The sequence below is a fragment of the Alligator mississippiensis genome, chromosome 1 (assembly GCF_030867095.1).
Source record: "Alligator mississippiensis isolate rAllMis1 chromosome 1, rAllMis1, whole genome shotgun sequence".
NCBI lineage: Eukaryota > Metazoa > Chordata > Crocodylia > Alligatoridae > Alligator > Alligator mississippiensis.
Genome location: NC_081824.1, coordinates 261,056,325 through 261,082,088, shown reverse-complemented (window position 1 = coordinate 261,082,088; position 25,764 = coordinate 261,056,325). Strand labels below are relative to the sequence as shown.

Sequence of the window (25,764 nt, the reverse complement as noted above, 5' to 3'; positions counted from 1 at the left end):
AAAAATGCCAAATTAGAGTTCTTCTGATGGCTTCCAACGACCTAGTCTGTATTCCGGGCACCAAAGAACAAGATGCTTGTCAATCAAGCTCCTTTATATGAATAATATGTGGAAAACTGTGAAGAGTGCAGAGGCAGGATTTTGTTGTTCATTCATCAGCAGACCTTATTAAAGCAACTTGTTAGTGAATAAAGCAGTCAATTTACCCTTACAACTGTATGCACTCATTTAGCCACACCACTCCCTGCTTGCTCCAGGAACATCTGGAAGGAAAAACCGGGGTGAGTGGGCGCGGAGAAACACTTTCAAAGGAAACAATCAACACTAGAACAGAAATCACAGAGCTTCTGCATTTAAAGTAGCTTTTTCCTTTGCAACCAGAATATAATGTGATACCAAGACACTCGGATTCTGATGTTAACATGTCTCTTTAGGGTTTGATGACAGTTAACATAAATATTAATGACAATTTCATTAAAACTTGATTTTGTACAAAAGTGGATGATTCTTTTTATTCGTTCCCTAGTGCTAACTGTTGCTCCCCGTTGTATTGGTGTAGCATCATCTAAGATTGCCTTGTATGACATCTGCTTTATTACATGCATGGAAAAACAAACGTTTTTGAAATTACAGGCATTTGCAAGGATCAAGAATAGGGCGAGGCCACATTTGATATAATGACTATCAATTATCTTGCAGAACAGTATGAGAGAGAGTCACGAGAGAAATTAGAGGACAGAACTGAAGGACTATTAGTACAGCAGGTGAATATGTGACAAGTGTATTGGCAAAACATTCTTTCTTTATTTTTCCTTCCTTTTTAATGTTTATTGCCCTGGGTTTCTTTTCCTCAAGTGCCTGTGTTAATTTTGGTAAGAGAATGATTAATATTCCATTCTTAGAATAGCCTGTTTTGTCTGACTTATTGTTCATGTTCTGCAGTACTTGTTGATATGCTAGCTAATAGTCTTCCTTTATTGTAATAGCTTTACTGTAACTGATTCCCTTACAGAAAACATATAAATATCATAGTTCCCAGCATTATGATGTCATAGCACCTATAAATACCTGAAGGGAAAAAAAAAACCCATCCTTTTAAATGGAGAGTTTATAGGTCTCCTGTGAATACCTTCCAGCCAAAAGATGAGCATCTCAACTCTTCCTTTTGACAGAATAAATGGGAAATCCATGATTCCTATCAAGTAGTGTAGAAAGATCCAGACACCCAAATCCATATGCCATACTTCTGCCTGGTACAGGTTTGAAGTACTAGCAGACTTAATTGTTATGCCCTAGGGAATCTTCAGAACTACTGTTGGCAGATACAAGTGGTATTAACAAGACAAATATGTTTCAGTATATTTACCAGGTGATTACTGCTGTTTCAAAGGTAGTAAATTCTTACATTTATTTATCTATGATACTTCTGCAGCAAGAGAAGGCAAGCCTGGTTTTCTGAGGAGGAAGCAAGAATTGGATAATGTTGTGAAGGCAGTCAAGCAGCATAGCTCTACCATTAACTGTATTTCAACAGCAACATTTAAAATCACAGGCTTTTCACTTCTTGTATAGAAGTGATTTATAATGCCACCAACCCTGTATGATAGCATATGTAGCCTCCAACTGTCTAAGCTGTATTTAGATATTTTGCTTTTTTAATCGCTGCAATACGTTGGACATACTTGGTATATGATTTGATTTGTGTGTGTGTTTCCAACTTCCGTATGCATCCCTAATAACTTGTTTATCGTTATTAAATGTCACAAAAGTAAACACCATAGCTTCTCCCTGCCATTTCCATTTTTCTTTTCATCTCTTTCTTTTCCCCACTGCAAGCCATACACGCTATTAAAAGCCCCATTGGGCCACAGACTCAGATTTACCTTCTCTTATACCATGCAATCCAAATGTCTCTCCTGAATTCAAAAGGATGTAATGGCAGGTTGGGTATGGATAATAAAGTAGAATTAGAACTTGGGTTATTTATGTCCACTCTTCTTGGAAAACTCCCTAAATAATTTAATCAAATACTGTAAACTTTTTATAGAATTTCTTAATTGTTTAGCATTGGGCGACAACATGTGCATGTGCACATTCAACTATATTAAAATAACATTATGTCTGGGAAGTAAAGCCCTCAAATTTTAAGACATGTCCAAAGTAAGATTGCTGTTTGCCTAAGAATACAGACTTTAATGGCATGTTTACATATTTTACATTCTATCTTTCACAGAATCACTGCCTCATTCAGTGAACAGCTATTCAGTACTTTTTTCCCCTCTTTGTACAATGTGTGTCCCCAGGCCTTATTTAGTATACGCTACTCAAACCCCTCTCCAGCAGAGGCAGAATTATTAATTTTCCTCGTGGGCTTTTCATTCTGGTCTCTGACTGCTACACAAACAAATTTACTTCTACAAAAACCCTGTTGGATGAGGGTGGTACTATTGTGGAAATTAAGGATAGAAATTAAAGACCGAAGTATCCATTTTGGGTGTCCAGTGTTAGATACTGATCACTTGATTTTTTTTTTCAAAGTATTTAGCGTTAATTAGTACTTTATATGTACAAGCACAGTTTCCATTGATTTCTGCGACAGCTCTGAGTGCTCAGCACTTCTGTAAATCAGGCCCCAGGGTCTCAAGCTTGGTAAGAAAATGTGGAACTCTAAGTTAGTAACCACCTCAAAAGAGTTTGGTTTAAATGACTTTTCTAGAAGTGCATGGGGGTATTATGGCAGAGGCCAGATTCAATTCTCTCTGGTGCAGAACTCCACTCCCTTAACTGTAAGACTTCTTTTTCTCCCTTCAGTCTCCTATCAGCTTCAGGAGAGACAGGGGTTTACACACCAGAGCCTCCTTAATCCTGTGCACTAGTTAAGGCAGGAAGGAATCCATTGGGGGAGAAAAAAAATTAAAATGTGATCATTTAAATGCAGGTGGGGGACAAATTAAGATTGCACCATAAACCTTAATTTCTGTGACTTCCTCTCTCTTGAGTGTTTGGCTATTCAGAGTTGGGTTTTTGTGTGTTGCTAAAAAAATAAAATTGAACCCCACCCCCGGCTGAAGCCTCAGTTACAATGGGGCATCAATACATTTCATCAGCAAGGCTGGAACCTTGCTGCCTTTTGAACTAGCAGTAACAATATGTGAATAGGTCAAGTGAAGGATAAAACACAGGTTTTTTGCAATGGGCTTCACAGGTATTGCTAGCAGTAAAGGAATAATGAGACTCCAAGCTCTGACAGGGAATATGCTGTAGTGGGCATGACTCTTCTGGCTGTTTTCCCCTAATTTTGGCCAATTACTTGACCTAGCTTCTAGTTAGTCTCCTTTTTTTCGGCTAAGCATCCAAATTCTGTCTCTTCCTCTGCCTTGTTTCCTTGTTCTCCTTCCAGTCTCTTCTCTGCAGTGCCTGTTGTACCCTCCAACTTGTTCATAATCCTAGTCTCTTTGTCAATCCAGTTCAAATCTCTCCATTTTCCTGACTCATACATCTCAGCGTTCCTCCCCGAGCCAGCTGGCTTTCTGTTTCCTCATTTTCCTCACTCATTCACCCATTCCTTTGCTCCCTACCTCCTTGCATGCTCCAGTCCTAGCTGTTCTCAGTTAAGTCAGTGACAGGCTTCCCTTTGAAATCACATTATCACCAGGCTCCTTGTCCAAACCTATTCCTTACACTTCCTCTTTTAAATCAAATTGCTCCCTCTGCATTTGAGCCAGGTTGTTTCCTTCTGAGAGAGGATCCCCGTGCCTGGCCTAAAGCAGCTGAAAGCCTCCATTACAGGGAATGTAATGGTGCCAGGGGCTGGCAACCTTCTACTGATGCAAACAGCAGCTTGCAACCTGGCTGGCACCATGAGCCACCATTTCCCTCTGGCCACCTCCTACAACAGTGAACAGAGACTTGCAGTAGCTGAGAGCATCCCTTCACACAAGGTAGAGCATCTGGCATGAGCAACTGAAGGGGATTGATGTGTCATTAGCAAAACATGGACAGGATCAAATGGCCAGTGATCAGCACACCCTTAGTACACTGAGAATGTAGTCTCTAACCATTCCATAATTCTAACTTTTATAGAACATTTCAAGAGTCCCTTCAAAGGAATATCATTGTCGATTTAGTTTTCTATGTAAGTCCTATAGAACTGAACACCCATGATATCATTATCATTGAGTTAATTTAATCATATAGAATTTTTCTGTAAAGGCCAAGAAATCCCACTGGAGCAAGTGGGGATGCATAAGGTGGAAGCTGCCAAAAATGTCTCTTAAGGAACCAACAATGTGATGCCAGTACCTAACGCACATGTTTTCTCCAAGAATTTCCTTCTGAGCTTGTGCTCAACACTGTGTTCCACTAGCTTGCATAATGGGAGTGTTGGAGAGTCTTTCAGAAATCTTTCTGCTTTCCCAAATGTTTTCTCATTGTCATATTCAGGGATGAAGGTTCAACATGTGTGTCCTCAGGGAATTTCAAAGCTGGGACACATCGCCAATATGTAATAGAACAAGATTGGTATCTAGGAAGATTTAGATAATTTTGGAAATGAAGCTTTAAAAATGGACAAAGTTTAATATTATATTGGCACAAGGCATTGGTAAGACCCCATGGTTTGGTCACCAGCTTTCAAAATAGGCAAACTTAAGCTGGACTGAGTTAAAAAATATTCTTATGAAATGAGAATAAAGAAGTTCAGTTCTTTTATTTTAGTGAAACAGAGATCTAGAGGGGAATGTGTTCATCCTTTACAAGTTTATTCATGGCATGAATATTAGGCAAGGAGAAGAGATTTTTTTGACTTACAAACACTACTAGTACAAGATCAAGTGGCTGCATAACTCCAGATAAGTTTTGGTTGGAAATTAGAAGATGACCAACGATTAGAGGGTAAACTTTTAGAATAATCTTCAAAGCAAAGGAGTCTCAATTAAAATAAGATGGAACTAGATAAGTTTATGGAAGGGACTGCATGAATTCTGGCACACCTGCAGCACATGTGATGTAGAGTCTCATGTCTGTGGTCCTCAGGGCGGGGTACAAGATAATTATTGTAGTATGGAAGGTGGCTGGTAATCCTCTGCCTCAGGCTTTGCTGGTCACCAGCAGGAATTATTCTTTTTTTCTTCCTCTCAGGATTCTGTGCGATTCTTTTGCCTTCTACCGAGGCACCAAGATGATCACTACAACTAAAGCTGGGGTGGTTTTGTCTGGGGTGTGCCACCAAAGTTGGGGTCAGGGAATAATATTTCCACGAGGTCAGATTTTCAGACCACTGAGACTTATTTATTTTTGGTCAACTTTTGTAGTGTGGACATGATTCATTTCCTAGGATCTAAGCATATGTCAACCAGCTACTTCCCCACTGTTGCAGAAGCACAACTTTGACAATACCATAATCTCCCCTGTTTTTACCTATGGCATGGTATAGAATCAACTTAATATTTTGGTTACTGTACCTTGTAGTTATGAGTGACGGTCTGAAGTGGCAATCTTGGGAGTTCTTCAGGTTAATGATTGGATGTGGATTTAGACAGCTTGGTTTAGGACCAAAAGGCCCCTTTCTGTCCTATGTTCCTATATGTAAGTGACAAGAACAGTATTAGCTGAATATTTCTAGCAAACCTGAGACTCTGTTTTGTAAAAATATACCATTATTGTTAATATAGTACAATATTTAGTTGGTCTGATTTGAAGGAGATTAGGAGATTAAGGGTCAGATTCTATTCCTCCTATTAGGCATGTAAGTAGACATAGGCATCAGTGTGAGGTTCTGCTCAAGTCCCTGAAAAACAGTTAATGCAAAAGAGGGGTGGCTTCCTTCTCGCTCCTTACAGGTAAGATGATGGTTTGTTACAAAAGTAGGTATGTTAATGGATATTCAGGACTTGAACGGGGTGGGATAGGATCACACTCGGATGTCTGAGTCAATTTACGTGCCTAGGAGGTGGCATAGAATTTGGCCTTACATGTTTTAAAGACTGTTCTCTCTTTTGGTGATCTGGAACTACCTGCTTCTCATCAAAGTGTGGTGTAGCCTATACCTTGCAAAAGTGAAGCAGCTTCACTGCTCAGAAATATTTTAGGAGCCTCAGGAATAAATTGCTTCCATCAGGGATGAATTAGCAGAATCCAGAGGGGAATGGTTTCATGTGATGCCTAGTAATAATCACTTCAACCCTCCCTTTAATTTAGTTATGGAATTTTAACCTGATGCTCCCATGAGTCTGTTCTATTTCCATTAGTCTCAACAGGATCTTCAGAATAAATCTAGACTATCTTGTCTCTGGATTTAGAGAAGGTACCTGATAGCCAAAGCTAGTGACAGATCAGTAAAATAGGCTGTTCTGTTCTTACATATGAACATCTGGTAAATTGGATGATTTTATGAATCTTGCAGGATTTGTTTTTTGTGTTGGTGGTAAATGTTGGGAAAAGAGATTATGCATACATAAACCCTGCTTTAAAGGTGCTTGATGACTGATTGATTGTCTCCCCCCCCCCCCCCCCCTTGCTTTTAGGGAAAATGTGGTTATACTGTTACTTAATAGAGAGGAAAAAACCCTATTTTAATCTTGGCACCAAATCTTTTCTGTCTAACCCCAATATATATTTATAGAAAAGAATACTGGGAAATTATCAAATACCAAACTCCTTGTGACAGCTCATTCAGTAGAATAAATATTCACCATATTTTATATACTGGCTTTGAAATTCCATATTAGTTAAGAATTGAAATTCCAAACTCCTAGTTGTAAATCCACCCACTTTAAAGGCTTCTATATCCTATATCTTTCTTCCCTTCCCATCTATTACATATCTTGGAAGCCTGAGAATATTCACTTCTTGCTTTTTTGACTACATGTTCACAATAGCCTCCAAAGAAGCTGCAAGTTTGTAGTATAGTAGCCTAACTTCAGAGGTGTCTTTGTAACAGAGTTGCTCACAGTCGGACTGCACTGAAAGGAATAAAATCACTTCAGCAGATAGTACTCCCTGCTGCTACAGTATTTTTGGTTAAGTTCTGATTTTCAAATACTCTTAAAGGTTTGTGTGTGTATGTGTGCGCACAGGGGCAGGAGGTGCTAACAACTGCTTTCTATCTCAAATCATTCCAGTTTCTGAAAGTTAACTGAGGGCAAGATAAAGGATTGTCAAAACAGCAAATGGAAAAGTAGACAGACTAAAATAGTACCTGATGCTGCAATCTTTGCCAGAGGTATAGCAGGTTTGTTCAGCACCAGGGGCAGAGATGCGGGTGGGAGGTGGGATGCAACTATGACCACTGGAGAGCAGAAGAGGAGAGAGGAAGCAGAATCTTACTTGCTTGAGTCTCCTCACTCCAGTAACAACTACTACTGCTACAGCTGTGGCTGTAGCAGCATGGGCTTGGGCTCTGGCTACTGGGAGACAGCAGCATGGGCTGCCCAAGGTCTGCTTCTGGTGCCCCATTTTCTCTGAGAAAGGTAAACAAAGCCGCTGAGAGGGGGAGAGTGTCTGGTGCCTCGAGTTGGGGGGGGGGGGGACACGTACCCCCCCCAACACAAGTCAGTGACCAGACCCCGGTGGTGCCCCGGTGGCTGATCCCACTGACCTGGGGGTGGGGTCCCCCAAGGCTGACTTCACTTACCATAAAACTGCCCACACCACTTCTGGATCTCCCGCAGCCACTTCCAGAAGTGGCCTGGTTGCTTTTGCTGGCAGCTCTGCTCCCCAGCCAGTGCTTGCGGGGGGGGGGGCACTGGTGCTTCTGCCTGCCCCCTGGCCTGCCAGCTAAACAGGGAGCGCGACCTGATGGGGTGCACTGGTGTTCTCAGGGGGTGCTTATGTATCCCCGTCCACCTCCTATGTGTCACCCCTGATCTCTTCTCACCCCCAAAATACACTATTGGGCATAGGGCTATGCCTACTTGACTCATATGACCAGGCAGCACAGGGCTGTCCCTGCTATGGTGAAAATTCCCTTGTGGGGAGAGGGCTATATGGGTGCCTGTTCATAGGCTGAGTCCTACACGCATACCCCACCATACACATACACCCATACCTCCCTTCATACTGCCATACACACAGACCCCCACATCCCCTCACTCACCCCAGGCACCCATCCTCGACAAACCCCATACCCACCCACACCCCACACATCCCCACACACACACACCCACATGGGGGGGTCAGCCTGTCTAAGTTGGTGACTGGGCCTGCTCCCTCCTCCCTATCCCCCCCACCAGTTATGCTACTGGTCCTTATTAAGGTAAGCTTTTCTCTGGACCAGAAATAGAAGACAACCTGTCCAATAAATTGAATTGTGTAAGCACTATCAGCAGAAATGGCAACACCAGTTATGTACCAGTCCAGTCTGTCCTAGAGAATTTGGGTCTGCTGCTAAATGGGCAATGAGGGAAACCATATTGTTCAGGTTATATAATTAGAAGAAGTCAGAAATTACATTTTTAGAAGATTATTCTCTAGTATTTGGGAAATGCTTACTTGCTCCAGTAGGAACTGATAGATTTGTTTGGCAGTATATAGACCCAGATCCACAAAGGTATTGAGGCGCTTCATTCCCATTGATTTCAGTGAGAGTTGGATATCTCAATACTTTAGGGAACTTGAACAATAGATTCGCTAGCAATAGGTGTATTTGGAAAACCCATATACCTGAGCTCCTGTGGAACCTGCTGTACCTATAATTGGACTCATTAACTCTGAGGCCATTCCCTGAGTGAAGACAGAAGGTTTAAACCAAATATGAGTTTAATATCTATGACATCTTAAATAAGGTCATTTTCCAGATTCAGCTTTACTGGTACAAATTGTTAAAGTCAGATAATACCAGGCTTGTATGGGATGGATATGTAAGTAATTTTAGACTAAGGAATAATTGAGAAAGATGTTCATTGACATTTTCATATCAAAGTGATACTGACTATGCCAGCAGTATAATTTTGCAGCCCGATCAAACAATGCATCTAATGTAACAATCTTAGTTCAATAACCACACTCCTCGTTTTTTTGCTCTCCACTCCCCAGTAAACCCAGTCAACCAGTCCTTTGGTCCCATGTGCGCCTGTTGAAAGGGCATGTGTTATCAGTTCACAACCTGACAGAAACCATTTGAGCTTATCTGAGCTTTACAGTGGCTCCATGAACCAGCACATTTTGTTGGAGAAATATCTTATTTCGGGATGTCTGTTCTGGCATCTAGCTTTGGTTGGAAGGTTCTCCAGAGTCCTGGCAACAAATTGTATACAGGCCTTTCTTTTTTTCCTACTCAGCACCCATAACAGTCTCTCTCATTGTTGAACAGTCCCACGTAGCTCTTGGCATTATGAGCTGAACTCTCTTGTGCCCTGGCATATACCCTATGCCTTGCTCACTTGTTTGTATATTGCCATCACTTATGTTGTGTGCCCTTCATGGTTTCTCATCCTCCTATTTTTAGCCAGAATGGCCGATTTTGCACTTTTCTGAGACTAATAATCTCTATCTTTTGTCCTTGGTTTTCTTGTGTGGAAGTCAATTTTACTTGTGCAAATTAGCTCACATGAATCAGTTCAGGCTATGCCAATAAAATTAGGCTTTTTTCTTCCTCTTTCCATAACAGCGTTTCCTTTCCAACCCATTATACATGCGGGCAGTTAAATTCTCAAGGCACTTTCTGAACTCTAATCTTTGCTAGAAGGCCACTGTCTTGTATCACCTTTATGAATAAGACCTTGACTTTATACCGGACTTCTGCTCTCTTTCTCTATTTGCCTGAAATGCCTTAATCACAGGAATTAGAGACATAAAAGACCTCTGAAGTCATCCTGTCTGACCTGCAAGATTGTTTTCTTCAGTATATTTTCTACTTCTTTGCACAGTATACTTCTATACATCTCAGGAGGTGGAGCTTTCTCTGCTACTTCTGCAGACAATTCTACAGTCTAATCCATCTCTTTTTCCCTGGCACTCAGCCTAAATGTTTCATCCTTTAAATTTCTTCCCATTAGTCTTAGTTATGTTCTTTTTAGACCATCCTATGTAATTGCTCTACTTCCTTTGAAAGGCTTTCTATGCCTTTCAAAACTGTTGCAGATATTTTTATACCTGACTGATTATTGTTCTGCAAATATAAGTTACATATACTTGGAGTCAGATTTGCTCCTTGGTTTATACTGAGTTACAGAAGTGTAACTGAAAACAAAATTGACCTTATATAAAGATACAATCTGCGGCCATGTTGTGTGTAAGAGATGGGCAATCTTCAGCTTTTCTCCCCTCTCTGTAGTCTCCTACACATTCTCTGTTGAATGGATTTCTTTATGGATACATTTCAAATATTATTTTTCTCATCAGTAGTAACATTCTTTATTCCCAACGCTTTTTCTGCCAAACTTCCTGCCTTAAAGCCTATGTATTTTAAAAACGGGCTAATCTTAGCGTTTAACTATCAGACTTCAATCTACAGAGCTATCATAATTACATCTAAGTATAATTTTGTTTCAAACAAAGGCTTTTACAAACCGTCCTAAATATCCCTGTTGAATAATAAGCAGGTTTTTCTTAGGAATGATTTATGTTAATTCTCATATACTGTTTCTTGCTTATAATTTGTTAGCTCGGCTGAAACTGGGTTTATATGTGGAAGTTAGGAAAGAGCTTTGTTTTGCAACCCAATTTCCTTCATTCTTTCTACACATATTGAATTCGTCTTATTTAAATGCCCATGTAATCTAAAGGCAGATATTTCAGCTGTAGGCTCTAGAAGCCTTTGATATGATTCAGTTTATTGTGATGTCAACTGTCAAACCAGCAAATGTACCATTGGAGAATGAAGGCACCGAGTGAACCACCCATTGCCTCTGAGGCTTAGGTAAAAAGGAAGGCTCAGCTGTATGTCCTTAAAGTCAACAGACACTGGGTAATTTGGACTGAAGTTTCCAAAATTGGAAAGGCTATGTGTTTTGCTGGCAGCTTCCTCTCTTCAGCGTCAGGAGGTCTCCAGTATAAATACCCTTCCTCCCTCAGCAACTGTGATCAGAGCCAGGCACCAAAGAGAAGAAAAATTGTTGTACTCATGCCTTCTTCATTATCTTAGTTGATCTGTGGCTTGGCTGCTTGTCAAATGCTTTATTTTTGTAACCTCAGGATGTGATTATGTGGATTATAATAGGAAGATATGCACCGGGAAATGATGTTTGTAACTTTCAGACCAAAAGAAAAAGCATTATTTGTCATTGTTTTTATGGCATTGTCCAGTGGCTGCTGATGGCACCCAACAGCATTTCCAGATTTCAGATTAGTGATAATCCATAAAAGTTCAGTTATTAAGGTAAATAGTCTTTTACATCTTTCCAGCTGCTTACTCCAGTTTATCTCAGCAGTGTTTGCATTGATTCTGAGCCATCTTACTCATCTCTTTAGCCCTCCCGAACACTGAGAGACGTATTGACATTATCTCAATATTATGATACAGAAAAAATAACAGATAGGTGCTATCCACAGATTAAAAACCATGGTGCTGGTTTCCTTATCGAGCCACTCGGCATCCTTCACATCTGTTTTGAACATAGCTGTCTGGACATCATAGGAAACTATGGAGCCCTATGTGAGAGAACCCTTGTGGCATGTGCCCAAAGCTATTCCCTTAGGATCTTTCTGAGAAGCAGGAACAAAGTTTCCAGTTAGCTGTAGTATCTGCTTTTTTTAAGGGTTTTCAGCAAGCTGCCTGCCTTTGACCAACAGCATCAAAGGCAGGTGAATTGTTCTAAGCATATTGTCTCGAGGAGGTCACCTGCCGATTATACTTATTCCTTCTCTGTGTCACAACAGATCTATATGGAGATGGATGATGGTCAAAAACACATGGAGCTGGCTAATTGGGGTGAGAGAGCTCTCTCCCTTCTCCATAATCTTAGCCAGAAATAAAAAATGAGATGGATATTGGATGTTAGTTGGCGCAGTCAGGTGCGTGACCTGAATGACAGTTGTGTAAGAGCTTCCTTGGTCGATGCTGGCAAAGTCTCTTCTTAAAGGGAGCCTTGACCAGCTCTACTAACAGTGGATCCAGTGTACCTCACTAGCCTTGACTAGAAAAGTGAAGCATATCTCTAAAACACATGCTATTATGACACACACCAGCATCCTGCCCTGTGCTTCCTGTCTGATCTGATACTCTCTTTATACTCCGTGCCATAACTCAACTATGTTACCACTCCCCTCCTCAGCCTGCCATGTGCCCCCCACCCAGACTGCTGCTGCCATTTGTGGCGGTCATACTGTAACTCGCCCACTCCTCCCAAAGCATGCTGTTTCCAGCACTTCTAACATCTCAGTGAATCACACTTTGCATGTGGCCTGAAAATGACTTAAAGCAAGCACAGGAGAGCCTGTATGGTTATTTTCTCCTCCAGATACTGTTCTGTTTCCACAGATTGCTTCACTTGAGTGCTCTTGTGAATTCATCCCCATTTGAAGACAATCCCAAAAGCCATTAACATTATAAGTCATTCCCTTAAGCACATGGATACATAATTTGACTTAAAATATTTTTAGTAGTATAAATTTCCAATATTTATTTTATATTCCAATCTATTTATCTTTCAATTGAACAACCTTCTTGATAATACCTAGGGTATAAAATACATTTTTTTCCTCATTCTTAGGTTAAGATACAGTATTTTTTTTCTTAGCCATCTAATTCAGAACCAAAAGAGTTAATATATCCATTGCACATGGGTTTATTGAAATGCCAGGTATTTGTCCCCGTTGGTACAAAGCTTGGAAGAGACAAAAGATGATATATTGGTGCAACTAGAATTCTAGTCTGCACCTATATTTAATTAGCCTGGAGACTGGGTTGTGCAGCAGAGCAACTACTGAGAAGTGAGGTGGCAGTTAGATGCTTGCTTTGATGTCCTAAAGCCTGGGATTCTTTTTTCTGTCTTTAACAAGAATTAGAAAAATAACCATTAAAGTAAATTTAATTCCTTGATCTAAAATTTTTCAGCCCACAATACACACAGTCTTCTGGGAATTATCCTATGAAGTAAACAAAATTCTTGCTTATAAAATACACATTTTAAACCAGGTAGCTTTTAAAAGATTTCAGTCAATCATTCGTTCATTTTTATAAGAGATCTTTAATGGTTACTCCTCTGAAATCCGCTAGGGACGTAATTTATATTTACTGGTCATGTACGGTACAGCCATACCATTTTATTAAAAACCCATATTGCCTCTCTTTCTCTGAAGCGTATGATGTATGCATCATGCTATGTAGTGCATGCATTTAATTATTTTCTGCTTGAATTTAATTATCTGGCATACAATTCCATATAGAACATATAGATTTCACTGTAAAATGTGTCTGTATTACATAGTGACTCATCATTTGTGAAAAGCACCGAGAGATTTATTTTTCCTGAACAGAAATATTTGGCCAGATCTTCAGGTGGATTAAATTGTCACAGCTCCACTAAAGGCAGTGGAGCAATAGATGCTGGCACTATATGAAGACTAGGCCCTATGTGAACTCAGGAGGCAAAACATTTAGCTGGAAGCATGAAGTCTAGAGTGGCTGCCAGTGAGAAGTTTCTTATTATGTGATAGCATCTTGCTGTACCTTGGGAGTGAGGGGATGCTTTTGTGTAGACATACCTTTTCAATCTTGTGAAGGAAGGAGGAGTGCTTGGAAATATCAAGGATAGTCGGGCAAAAGGACAGAAGCTCTATAGGCACATCCCCCATTACAGAGAGCAGTGAATTTTAGGTGGGTATCTGAGGTGCCAACTGCTATATAAGTACAGAGTCTGCATTTTACATTTCCTCAGGTTAAATTTTGTGGGAGGTATTTATCAATCACTGTGCCCAGCTGCACAAAAGTAATCACAGTAAATCTAAAATGAAGAACCCTTTAAAATGAAAATTTAAATGTAGTGAGGTGTGAGGGAATTACTTGCAGGGGGGCTAGCAAAGCAAATGGTCTGGAGTTGTGATGTTGGGTTGATACCCAGGGGACAAAATGTGTAGGGGGCTAACAGTGTCATTATTTCCTCTGCTTTCTGAACAGTTGTTGTCTGTGTCAAAGTGTGAGGAGCCCTAATGGGGATGAAAAGTATAATTCAATACTTAGAAAATAAACACAGTTAATATAGGTTCAGAGGCTGCTCCCATTATATTAGGTTTAATGAAGAACTTGTGTTTGCTCCTTTAAAGGAGGAAAGTATATTCCAATGGGCGTTGTTACTGAGAGGTTTCTGTTGAAACCAGAGATGTCAGAGCAAGTTCTGATATTATTTATAATGGTTGAAGTCTCAAACAATGTTATAGAAATGCATATATTGGCTCCCAACTTGAACTGCTGTCACTGGCCCACAGTAGCAATAAAGCTGGAGAAGTTATGAAACAGGAGTAAAAACTCTGGGATTCTTTTCATTTTGTGTAGCCAGACACCAGACTTCTACTTAGAAACTCTACTGTGATTTGGGGCATTTACTTTAATTAGGGTTACTTTTAAAGGTAATGCACCAAAGTTAGCATGGGTATGAAGAAGGCATCGTTCCACCTTATTAGGAAGGCAAATTTATTAATGTTATTGCTTATTTTAGAATTAAAACAACGTAAATGGGATATTATGAAGCACTAGCCCATTGCCCGTCATGAATGATGGAGTGTTTAAGGGAGTGTTTCCCTCCCCACTGCTTGCCCACCTGCCTCCCCCTCTGTCTCCTCCCCTGGAGCAGTGGGGCTTCCCTCTGCCTGAGGTGGCAGTAGCTCTCTCCCTGCCTGAAGAGGCAGAGCCCCCGTAGCCAGTTGCCATCAGCCTTCTGAGCAGCACATGCACAGTTGCCTAAAAGCATTACAGACAAACAGAAACACACAGACAGGCAGCATAAGCCCTCTATTATATTAGAATTGTTTGTAGGAGGAATGCAGATTATTTCAATTTCAATCAAATGAAATTCAACAGGGACAAGTGTAACATCCTGTAGATCAGATGGGATAACTGCATGCACAAATACAGACTGAGGAATAGCTGGCTAGGCTGCAGTACTGCAGAGAATGACCTGGAGGGCACAGCAGCCCATAAGATAAATATGAGCCAACAGCATACTGGGTTGTAGTAGTGGGGGAGCGTCTCTTGAAAATTAAGGGAAATGATTCCCCCACTCTGTTTCGCACTGGTGAAGCCTCACCTTCAGATACCTGAAGGGTGATTGAAGAGAGGATAGAGATATCCCTCTTTATCTCCATTGTAGATGAGCAATTCTACCCATCCAATGCCAGTCCCAAGTCCGGATAAAAGAAAAAGGGCATCCAGCTGTAAAAACCTCTGTCAAATCATCATGATGCAGATAGAGAGAGCTCTCTTTCTATGCCTGTAGGGAACTGGGCTAGACGCAATGGCCTCAAACTGCAGGAAAGAAAATGTAAGTTAGAGATAAGGAAGGACTTTCTGCTCATGAGGGTGGTTAAGCACTGGAACAGGCTACCTAGAGAAGTTGTGAACTCTCCATCCCTAGACACTTTCAAGAACATGTTAGACAGACACTTGGCTCCAATGATTTAGTTAGGGATGATCCTGTGTTGAGCCTGGGACTGGTCTAGATGACCTCATGAGGTTCATTCCAGTCATAGATTTCTATAATACTATGATTATGATGTTTAATAATCTTCCAGCACAAGATAATAGGACAAGATTTCATCCCTCAGTTTCATAACTGATTTTTTTTCATTACTGTGCACCAAATCTGAGCTATGTAAATCTGAGTAGCTGCACTTAACTCACCTGGGCTTATGCCAGTGTATATCAATGGCAGATTCTGCACAATATTTTTATAAAGAATGATTCATCTTGGTCATTATCTATTTCACTGAACTGTTCCAAAAGGGAAGTGCACATTCAAAGAAACAGTAATGGTGACATTGACAAATATGTATACAACAAGGAAGAGAAATGATAAGTTTCCCCTGAGAATTTTTATACTGGGACTCATTCAGGCCTTGAATCCTGTAAATCACAGAATGGCAATAAATCAGGATTGGAGACCTCTATGGCTCTTTTAGGCCCTTGACAGAAATGTGACCCTGCAGCTGGGATCCTGGTCAGTGCTTGGAGATCTCAGCTGCAGTGGTGCACCATGTACTTCTACATCTGGGAGCTCTTAGCTGACAGGGCTTCCAGCCACTCGAGCAAAGATTGCCAGTGCACATGAGCTTTGTAGGGCTCTCCATGCACTGACAATAAGGTATGATGGGGTCTGATCCCACAATCACACCTCCTGCCATGCATGTTGGGACTGGATCAGATCCCATAACACCTTATTTTTAATGTCTGCCCTTAGTCACTTTCTTGGAGGCAGTTTTGCATCCCCTGTTGTATGGCAGGGGATGTAAAGCTGTTGTCCCACAGAGCATATATGATCCGTAGGTTTACTCTGTGAAGACAGAGTAGTACTGTTAGTCCATGTCAATGCCTGAGGTGGATGCTTGCATTAAAAGGGCTCTGAAGACTATCTGAATTTTCTCTTCTCTCCTTGCTTCTCTATACAGTCCTATCTCTAATGTGTGAAGAGACCAGATATACACATGTACATGCCCTGGGTTTGCTATCTGAATACCCTCTCACATTTTTTAATCTCTCCTGTGCATCAGTCAGAAACGAATGATGTATAGCTTCAGCCTCATCTTCTAAGACAAGCTTGCCCTTGCCGACTTTGATGTTTCTCACAAAAGTGCTACATTATCATTCTTGGAGGGCGCTCAACTCTTTGCTTTATAACTTGCTTTCTACATACATTTCTTTGTCAGTATTTTCATCACCTAACAAAAAGCATTCACCTTTCCTGCATACAGGGATTCAGCTAAAAAGTTAGAGGTCTCTTTCGCATCCATTTTTTGTGTGTTAAATTCTGATTGAAGTATTTCCTGAACTACGAGTATGTTTAGTTCTGGTAGTTAATCCACAAAGCTTAAATTTTCATGGCTTCCAACAGTGTTTGTTTATTCAGATTCCTTCCATGCCTTCTGTCTCAGAGACATTAAAAAACAGAGTTTTAAAATCTTGAAAAAGGGCATCACTTTTTAATTTTAATCCATATACTAGTGTGTTGCAGGGTCTGTCACTAAGGTGATGTAAAGTGTGATTGCAGATATTTCCAGAAACTGCAGTTTCAGTCTTAGATAAACATCATCAATATCTTGAGAGAGTGTTTTTTTCCCCCCTCTACTTTATCCTATTGCCTGGCTTCTCATTTACTCATACTCTCTCTCTGTGGTTTCATGCAGAGAAAGAGAAGTCTAACTTTATGGCTGACCTGAAAAATGGTGTGTAAAATATTATAATGCATCAATTTATCAAGCTTTCTCCCTGGAGAATCCCAAGGGAGATGATTGAGATCACTGTATTAGACAGCTTGGACATCATACCTGAGTTAATATCCATTCATATTTAAAATGTGCTCCTGAGCTTTCAGCTCACATTGTTATTTGAACAGTTTGGAAATCTACCCTCTGCTTTTAATAACTTCAGGGAGCAGCTGCTAAGTATGACCTCTGCTCTCTAAAAAGAAATGTGCATCCTTTTGTTTACAAGTTCACTTGGGATACTGGTTTGACTCGTAGGTTCTGGAAGTCTGAATGATAGACCCTTCAGTTTTCCCACAATGCATAAATATAAATATATATGGTGTCCTTGTTGACCCCATCATTTACAAAGTGATAAGTTAATGTGTACGTATTATATATATCTTTAAATGGTCAGTAGCAGCTAGAAGGGAAATGGTTAGATCATGTTAAAACTTCCCAAGCAAGGCAAAAATCAGTGACTTCGGGTTTCCTATTGAACCTCTTTCTGGTTTTCATTCAAATTATTTTATACACCTAGTCTTTTTCTTGGATTTTCAGATTCAGACAACTTCCCAAATTTACTTAGAAAATAATTAAAAGTTTCATGTGTTTTTGGAGTATCTTTTTGTAATGTCATGAATCAGCCCCAGGTCTTGCTGCCTGAAATTGCTCTGCATTTTCTGAAACTTGTTCTGCATTTTCTGAAACTTTTGCTAGCATTTTCTATGAAGCCAGCTTGAGTTATGGCATTACAAGAACTAAGACTGCAGTGTTGCTGGCTGCTGAAGAATGTAGAAAGGCAAGGTGCTAGCACCAAGCACTCAGGTGTGGCATCAACCAGCATGTTTAGTGTGGAGAAATAGGCATGGTGCTTCTTGGCACGACTAACCTCTGGGATCATAATGAAGTGAGCACTAGTGAAAAGGGATGAAGAGGTGGGCTTTGCAGGATTGCATAGCACAGGCACTTATGGGCGTGTGTAGACAAAACAAGGGGCATGTGTGCACAACACTTTAAAGCAGGTTAAATGCTTTTGCACTGCTTTAATGGCACTGGTGTTTGCGTGCATCGGCAGTGTATTGCACATTAATTCCAGCCGCTGTAACACATTCAGCGGTGCAATGTGTGTTAAATGACTTTGGGACATAGCAAACTTAAAACACCTCTAAGGAGTGCTCTGCAGCCATGGAGCGAAGCACCGGGCTCTGTGTCACTCAGGAACTGTGCAGGCAGCCCAGCAGCAGCCTGGGAAGGCAGCCTCCACCAAAGAAAGAAAAAAAAAAAGCGGCGAGCCTGATCTCCCTCCCCCCCGGAGCCTGTCTACCTACACAAGCTGCATGGGTACCTGGTCATTCCCTCCGTGGCTCCACCCGAGCCAGGTGCCTGTGGGCAGGTGCTGCCTGGGGGATCCAGGACCAGCTCCCCTCTCCCCCAGCCCAAGGACCGCTGCACCCACTGGCAGCTTGCCCTCCCCTCCCTGCCGCCAGAGAGGCAGATAAGACATGGGTATACATGACACAGGGGTTTACTTCACCCTATATTGAACCAGTGTTTTTAAAAACCCACCACTTCAATTTAGTGCCCCTGTTTTGTCTACACACGCCCTGTTTGGTTCAGTGAATATGAATGATAGGCCTGGTAGGCAGACAGAGGTAGTGGTTTTCTCAGAGGTCAGACAGTAACACAGAAGTACTTTCTAGGTTCTGATAAAACAACCCACGACCTCCACCAGTAAGTGTTCAGTGTTGGTGCATTCTGGGCTCTGTCCTGTTGCCAGCACAACAGGCCACGGTACTTGCTGACCTTAGCTTATTTTACCTTGCTGAATGGTGACTACTAATATAGTTCCCTACCCAGAAGTCCCGTTAATGGCTCAGAGCTGCTCTTGATCTGCAGAAACCAGAGAACTTCTGTTTGTTTTAGTGTCCTATATTAAGTGTTTCACAGAGGTTAACCCCCCCCCAAAAAAAACACCCACAAAAACCACTCAGTGTTTTTAAGAAGTTCATTTTCTTTTGCCTTGTCAGCTGCAGAACATGTCTGAAAGATGTCAAAAACTTTTCCTTTCTCTTTACTGTACAGGCATAATCCTTTATATTGTTGTCAAAGCTAAGGTAGAAAAAATGTTTGAAACAGTCCCAAGTAATTTAAACAGTCACCAGCAATATCCCTTGTTCAGTTACCCTTTTCTCTACACCCCTTGCTGACTGCTGCTTTCATTTCACATCAGCTACCTATACCCAAATGGATAGCACCTGTCCAATCCAAAATAATAAAAACAAAACAAAAAAAGAAAGGAGAGAGAGAGAGATCCTTTGGGATTTTTTTTACCTTTTTTTTGCATCACTTTAATTTGTTCTACATTTCATTGGCACGGTACACCACAATACAACTAGATAGAACTGATGCAAAGCGTGGTTGGAAAACTATCGCTGATGCTTATGTTATCAATTGTTGGTATACAGACTGGAATCATGAATATATGTTTCAGCCTAGGATATCATTGCATACTTCTTCTAGAAAAGTTTTTTAAAAATCCATGTTTTATTTATCTTGACACAAAAGGTATATTTACTATGATATATTTGAAGAAGCTTCCTGAAAAAAATCTACCGGATAAAATGTTCACCTTAAATAATTAATACATTTTTGTAACATTTGCACTGACTGTTGACATTGCTGGCAAAATTGGACCTTTTGTTGGCATGAAAAGAGCCTGACGAGCAGTGGAGTCAACACTCTGGTTGATCCTACCAGCTGAATCTCTATGGCACATGGCTGAGATGTACTGTGGGAGAAGCATGTTCTGTTGCTTCTTTCTGTATAGTTGTCCTGGGGATAAAAAGAGTCTTCAGTCTCTAGTGTAGTCAGTTCAGTCACTAGTCCTAGCAATATATTTGTAAAAAACACAAAGCCTTCTCACACCTAGAACACCTATACTCATGACAGATCTCTGCTCTGACATATGCTAATTAGCACGTTTCTGAGCAGACTCAATTCATTCTGAGAGCTGCTCCAATTAAAGCACCCACAACATCATGTGCATTTAGCATCCCTGCATTTCAAAGTGGTAGCGGAGGTGCTTTGCCGCCATTTTAAACTGTGGGACACTGAATGCATGTGATGCTGTGGGTCCTTTAATTGGAGCAGCTCTCAAAGCCACTCGAATTCAAGTGCTCCCCCACCATCCCAGAGCACATGTATAGATGCCCCTAGTTTACTTCTTTTTTGACTTGATTTTTCCTAGCAAAAGAAATATGAAAGGCAGAAAGAAGGAAATCAAAGATTTTCCTAGAATTATAGCTGCATAGAGCAGGGACAAAGCCTAATCTTCAGCGGGCTCATGATTTCTTTCTTGCTTAACTAAAGCTGAAACAATAGCTGCTGCTGAAGACTGGTGTTCATGGGTGGATCTATGATTTTGATAAGAGCTAAAGAATATCCAGGGTTCTGAAATAGGAGAGAGAACAGGAACAACTAATAGACAGTGAAATTGTCCTACGGTTGATTTGTAGAACATCCAGACCATTAAAAAGGACAGAGGATCAGTAACAGATGTGGAGTGAAAAACAATGGACCACTAAGTCAGTTGCCTGAATAGTAATGCCGCAGCTGCTGCACTGTGGAGCAGGAATCAAAACAAAGTGCTTCTATTTTGGGCAGAAAATTGGCTTCCCCTGCTTAACACATGCACTCCAAAAATCAGGTGCTGGAAAAGGTATGTGATGTATGCAAGTAAGTATGGTCATTAAAATAGCACACCTTATGTTGGGCAACAAGAAATACATGTTATAATGCAAACGACTATGCAACTTGAACACTAATCTTAATCTTCATGTATGTAGATGACTGTTGTATATAGCACAAGGGGGCACTAACCTCTACTTTTTCTTTTAACAGGTTTGGTGTAATGACTACATGTGTTCCTGAGTTTAAAGATGTGCTGGTTGTGATGCTACTCCTCAAGGTGTGTGATTTTCCCACCTCAAAGTGCTATTTCCAGTAATTTAGAGCTAGAATGTACAAAAACACTTGGGGCTGACACCTGGCTTTCAGTAATAAGATTTTTATTTAGAATCTCTTTTATTCTCCCTTTAACTGTAATATCTTTTAAATGAGCTTAGATATAGATTAAAAATTAAATAGCTTTTATAGTTTCACCTTTTCTGATAATTAAACATTTTTATTTATATTACATTTCTCAAGTCTTTATAAATTGAACAGCTGCCTTTGGAATCATACATTTCAATTTTAATTAAACCTGAAACCCACAGCAGTATTATTTAAACATATGAATAGTTACTTTCTCCTGCTGCATTAATACTGCAAGACCATGATCTGGCACAACACTTAAGCACATGTTTAAGTGAATAGCTCTGTAGAAATCTGAGGATCTTTCTGTGCTTACAGGTAAACAAAAGCTTAAATATTTTGTTGGTCTGGAGGGTCTACACATACAGAATATACTAAGACTGTATCTTAACTATGTGTTAGAATCTAATGTCTTTGCTACTAAAACGAAATATGCAACTATTCCATAGCCTATACTTGTGCACCAGTAGACCAAGTATTTACCTCCCCCCCACTCCCCTAAAAAAAAAAAAAGTATGGGGGGGCGGGGTTTGTTTTGTTTACATCAAAAAGCATCACTGGTCTAGTATCTGCATCTGAATTTGCCTATCTTTAGGGTGTAATACAAAATGCAGGTTTAGTGGTGGATTACACTTGGGGAAGTTTTGGCTTTGTAGAATTAATTTTTCTGTGCTCAAGAAGGTTGTTGATTTGTTTCATTTTAGTAGGCTTGGGCTTTAGCAGGATTTGCCAAGAATGGATGGATGCATACTGATATAAAATCAAAGGAGATAAACAAATAAAATACAGGCCTTTCCAGTTTACTGTACTACCATTTTATCCTTTGATCAATTAATAGATTACTATGGCTAGATCCTCATGCTTTCAAACTACTCTTGCTTCCTAAATTTTTTATCAAATTCAGAAAATCTTCAGACCCCCAACATGCTTTTGATAAATGCAAGAAGATACTGTAACACAATATAAGGCTCAGCCTAAGTTCCCAAGCTTAAAAGACATTTTCTCCACTAAGGGGGCTGGCTTTTGACAGTATATTATTAGCAGTGGAGCTTCTGGGGTCTCTGTTTCTCAGGAGGTTGCCTGTAGAGATTAAAGAGAGGGACAGTATTGATCTCTGAATTCTGTCTTCAAGGGCCCTTGAGGATGGAGAGCAGCTGCCCTCTACATTTTAGGTCCTGTTTGAGACTGGGTAATTGAAGCTATCATAGTGATACACTCCCCAGTCTAGCAATGGTTTGTAAGTGGATCAGCTAGCAGTATCAAAATTGCAAGAGGTCAAGTGCTATGTAGAGTTGACCTGTATGCAAGGGCATAGGGAGGTCATTGATTCATACTACTAAAACTTTATCTGGCTCTTCCAGGCTTGACCCCTGACATCAGGGTAATAGACTATGTTGGCAAATGGTACATGTTGTTGGAGTCTTGTTTTCATGCCTTTCTCAAAGATTGTTTTCCTAAGAAGGTGAAGATAAGTATAGATCATTAATTAGGGAAATTTATTTAACTAAGCATTGGTTTCCTGAAGACCTGAAGGATTGTTACCTTCTTCAGTTGTTTAGTGGGTAGTCGTTTCTGAAGAAGAAAAAAGTAATTTCCACCACTAGATGCTTTTTCTTGGTTTTCCAGTTTCCTAGAAAAGACAGTTAGGTTCACAAATAATGGCCCAGACACCCACTGTAGTTACTGTTTCCATGTAACTGATAGTCAGACAGTGATGAGAAAATGCCTGCTCTCTGTTACAGACTGGGGTCCTCTGTTACATGCAGCTCGTCCCATATTCAGTTTATCTTCTCTACAAAGGAAGACATGACCTCTTCATAGTTTATTCTCTAGTTGATTTGTTGGCTCACATGGGGGGGTGGGGGCAGTTGTGTCAGTCAGAGATGCTGTAGAAGAGAACTTTTTTACCTCTTTTTTTTTTTTTTTCACCCATGACCTATTTCTTAAGAAAGTCCTTATGCTGCCATTGCACTGATTTCAAGTGAGCTGTGTATCATTGACTTTATTCTAGTGCTTTGCAGCTGCATTTATATTTTCAAATTTTGTGCCAATGATAAAAATGTTTTTTTTCCAAAATGTAATGTGTTGTGTGAAATAGGATATATCACTTACTTACTCACTAGGGCTATGCAAAGCTTTGCCAACTGTTTTGTTCTGATGCTGTTTTGACTTGTTTTGAGCTCGAAACAGTGAAATCAAAACGAAACTACGGGCTTTGAAACAGCCTTGAAACGAAACAAAGCCAGTCAAAATGTTTTAAAAGTTTCAAAACGTTTTGAGTTTCAAAGCAGCCAGCCAGGTGGTAGGAGACAGGGGAGAGCCAGGGCTGTGCTCCCAGTGGCTCTGCAGCCCCATGCGGCTCTGTCAAACAGGGAGTGCAGCCCTGGCTCTCCTCGCCTCCCACTGCCAGGCTGGGGCTGGCGGAGTAGATCGAAGCACAGTGCTGGCTCTGCCTGTCTCCTGCCATGGGGCTCTGCTCCAGTTGGCTCCTCCAGCCCCATGGAGCTCAGCCCAGTGGCAGAAGGTGGGCAGAGCCAGCGCCTCCCACCACTGGGCTGAGTTCCACAGGGCTGTGAGCTGCTGGGAGCTGAGCCCAGTGGCAGGAGGTGCTTCCCCCCACCAGGCTCAGTTTCCCAGGGCTGTAAACTGCTTGGAACTGAGCCCAGCTGGGGGGGAAGCACCTCCCAGGTCAGTTTTCTGCAGCACTGAGGAACTCAGCCGGGGTGGGGGAAGTGCCTCCTCCAGCCCGGCTGAGTTCCCCAGCACTGCAAGGGGCTGGGAAGTCAGCCCAGCTGGAGGAGGCACTTCTCCCAGTCCATTTGAGTTCCCCAGCACTGCAAGCCACTGGGAATAGAGCCCAGCAGTGGGAGGTGATTCTCCCCAGCCAGGCTCAGTTCCCCAGCGCTGGGTCCCAGGTGGCAGGAGCAGCAACCTGTGATCCAGCAGGCAGATTGGGGCCCACCTGCACCCCCAGGAGGTCTTTGGGGACTCTGTCAGACTTCTGCCAGGGATGCAGGACCTCGATCTGCCTGCTAGATCACAGGATGCTGTTCCTGCTTCCTGGCTCCTGCTTGTCAGCAGCCTGAGGTACAATTTTCTAGAAACTCCTCAACCTATCTCCTTGAAACTTTGCAGGCTTCATGCCCTCAGAAGGAGCTACCATCTCTGCAAGTTTCATCAGAATCAGACAAGAAATGACAAAGTTATAGGCTGTTTCATGCTTCCTCATTTTAGTTGAAACAGCGTTGAAACAGTGAAGCTGTTTCGACAGAATGGAACGGTGCTTTCAAAATGAAACAAAACTCGAAACAAAACACTGTTCCATTGAAATGGAAGTTGAAGCAGAATGCTGCTGTTTCACACACAGCCCTATAATACTCACCATATCCCCAGCTATAAAATGGAGAAAGTATTATTTGCCTTGATTCCCTCAGGTTGGTAAGTCGGTGAAATGTGGTGAAGCAGTTAAGGCACCTTGCTATGGCTTTGGAAATAGCTGACTTATATAGACTTATGCCAAAGACTGTCTCTAGTTGACCCTACAATAAATGGGTAACTGGTCATTTGGGCTGGGGAATCAAAGGAAACCAGCTGCAATGGCATTACTTCTTTTTTGTGCTATTTGGCTACATCGGCTGCCATGCCTTAACCACACTAACCCAATAAGGTTCTCAACTTTGGTAGAGGCAGTGAGGCATAATTATTACTGTCAATATATTGTAAACACTGGAAGTGTAAAGTGGCAGCTGTGAAAATACAGTAAAAGCGGAGTTATCCAGCACCTTACAAGCCAGTATGCTCTGTTAACTGGCATGCCAGCTTCTAAAGGAAAAGTGAAACCGGAAGTGCCCACCATGGCACTTCCTGTTTCATGGAGCCCCCACAGCCTGGGGGAAAGCAGTCTGCGCTGCCAAGCCCCCACAGCCTGGGGCATAGCAGCCTGCTATGCCCCAGGGAGTCCCCCCTCCCTGTCCCTCATGGCTCACGGGAGGGGCAGCGCTGCGGCGGGAGGGGCGGTGACACCCCAGACATGGCGGGACAGGCGACGGCCCGAACAGGCAGTTATCCAGCATGTTTTGTTATCTGGCACCCTCTATTCCCCATGGCTGCCGGATAACAAAGTTTTTATTGTAGTACACTGAGCAAAAGTGGTTTTTTGAATTCATGAAAAGGTATGCATAGTGATAAATATGTATATATGGTACCAATGTTGAAAAATTCCAAAATTGCATGTCATTGTACCAATTCCATGGAAAGCCGGAGAACTGTAAAGCCAAATGCATTTCATTGCAAGGGTGGGGAGGGAGGGGAACTTTTAACAAGCTATATTTGACCAGG

The 25,764-nt window shown here is 41.4% G+C and overlaps 1 long non-coding RNA gene across 3 annotated transcripts in view; it reads left to right on the top strand.

Annotated features, from left to right (window-relative positions):
* LOC132247706 (uncharacterized) overlaps positions 1–25,764 on the top strand; it is a 344,432-nt gene that overhangs the window by 170,029 nt on the left and 148,639 nt on the right. For 2 of the 3 annotated variants that reach the window (XR_009459019.1, XR_009459020.1), the window contains 2 exons: positions 20,850–21,052; positions 21,235–21,301. This is a non-coding gene — a long non-coding RNA (uncharacterized LOC132247706). The remainder of the gene's footprint in view (positions 1–20,849; positions 21,053–21,234; positions 21,302–25,764) is intronic. The other variant, XR_009459021.1, reaches the window with a different exon arrangement.